We start from the raw sequence: 2,236 nt of genomic DNA on the forward strand, positions 1-2,236 counted from the left end.
AGAGTGTATCTGGTAGACTCATCATTTCACATTGTTGGTATTTCTTTCAGCGAAGCAAGGTGTGAGTCTTCTAATCAACTGATACTGAATCTCCCTGTAGTGTCTGCAGTCCCCTGCCATAGCCCACGTACCGAGCTCAGTCACTTGAATCCAGGGTCCCAAACTGTAATTTTGATGGTTCTTGTAAATTTTGTCATGATTAGAACTGTAAAAAGTCATGAGTCAGCTACTGACTTGAGTTCACTTTGCTGCAGTGGGAAGATGTGGATGGAAATAAGTATTTTTCTCAAGATGGCTGCCAAATAATAATAAAAAAAAAAACCACCACAAAACCCTCCAAATTGCCACAGTGACAATTTAAAGTTCATTCACCAGTAATGCCTGAAACCATCAAGCTTTTAATTTCTGTTAGTGAGATCTGCAGCATTTTGACTCCCATACAGAAGCAGCTTTACAAATTCATGCTTTCTAACCCATCTTTACTGTGGGAGCCTAAGAGTGGATTGGTTTCCCTCCAGTTTAAGAATTTGTAAACATAATAATTCTGAGCTTGCAAGACAGTTTTGCTTGAGTTAATAACCACTGAAAGTGCCTTTTCAGTGCAGGTTTGATCCCCTGCCTGATCCTTCCCAGGGACAGTCTTTAAGATCATATTCAGCATTGCTCAGATATATTTTGTAACGCCAAAGTAAAAATCTAGACAGAAGAGTAGATGGCTTGACAAGGAATCAGCTCAACAAATTTCTCTATGGAATTTTTCTGGATCAGTCACTTGCAGTTTGCCTGTGCTTAGTGTTGTAAATAGGATTAGAAGAAAGAGCTAGGGATTATGTGGGTAACAGCCTAGTTGGCAGGGAGACAAATTAATCACAGAGAAGCATAGAAAATGCAGCACACACTAGGCTGCACAGGCTAGTTTGAACAGCTGCTTTGCATAAGGAACTACAAGGATGCTCATTAAATTAAAAAATTACTTTCCCTTTTCTTGGTATTATTCTGATTTTAAAATTTTCATTTCACCACTCAGTTTTTTTAATTTAGAAAAAAAAAATCTGTATCTGTCACTAAAGAAGTTATCAGCATACACATCCAGGTCAGACATATTTCCGTGAGTGTAATGGCAAACAAAGCAGTTGGAAAACATCGTAAGGTCTAGAGTATCTAATATACACCTATGACGCAAAATTCAATATTTGAATATGAACATGGCTCGCAATTAAGTCCATCTCCAATTATTCTGCTGACAAATGTTAAATTAACAAGGAGGTCTGTGCAATTACACAACTTTATGAATCAACACCACAAAATGCTAAATGTCTTCTGTCAGTCGCTGCATAAATGAAATTCTAGTATGAACGGCTGTGCTGCACCACTTTGGAGTGACAACTGGCATAGGAAAAAAGTAGTTTAAGATTTTTCTGAGTTCTAGAATGTGTGTAAATAGGATTTTATATAGTTTATGCTGTTCATGCTTCATGGGAAGTAATACAAATGACATCTGATGAGAAGGTAGAATAAAGAGAAAAATATGTTGTACATGCTTTCGTACTATGTACAGTTTGACTTACCTATAGAATAGCTATTATTAATCCCTATGAAATAATCCTTAACAAAACATGACTTTCTTAGAGCAGCAATAACAAACCATGACATTAACCAGTGGATGGACCAGCATTTTTAAAAATCAAATAATTGTTCTCCCTCATTTAAAAGTAATTCTGTATATATACTTTAAAAAAAATATTTAAGCCTCATGCACTAGCAGCAACTTTCCATTTTGCAATTAGTGAGGAATTTGAGAGCTAGCTTTGTCAGATTCACGAGTACTAGAATCTTGGTGGCGATTTTCAAAAAAGCATTTTACTGTTCTCATAATATTTGACTTAATACAAGATACCGAACTGGCTTTGAATGGGTCAATGTTTTAAACATGTTTAATAAAATGAGCTGAGAGAAAAGCTCTTAAACGGGTAGTTTGACCAAAACTTGGACATGTATGAGGAAATGTGCTGCCTGTGAATCTCTGCTATCTATATCAGTCTCTTCCACAGCCTGAACATATTCCATAGGAGCAGGAGGCAATCTGTATAAATGGATTCTGAAATGTAAGACACAGGAAAATTTTTGAAGGGGTCAAAAAATGGAAAGAAAGATATTGGACCAAAAAAAAAAAAACCCACCCCAAAAAACCCCCACCCCTCCCCCCCCCCCCCACCAAGATATCTTACAAGATATT

General features: G+C 36.7%; 1 protein-coding gene across 1 annotated transcript in view; it reads right to left on the bottom strand.

The window, feature by feature from the left end:
- RGS7 (regulator of G-protein signaling 7) overlaps positions 1-2,236 on the bottom strand; it is an 85,898-nt gene that overhangs the window by 20,928 nt on the left and 62,734 nt on the right. The window lies entirely within an intron of this gene.

Source organism: Buceros rhinoceros, unplaced genomic scaffold (genome assembly GCF_000710305.1).
Source record: "Buceros rhinoceros silvestris isolate BGI_N320 unplaced genomic scaffold, ASM71030v1 scaffold11948, whole genome shotgun sequence".
Lineage (NCBI taxonomy): Eukaryota > Metazoa > Chordata > Aves > Bucerotiformes > Bucerotidae > Buceros > Buceros rhinoceros.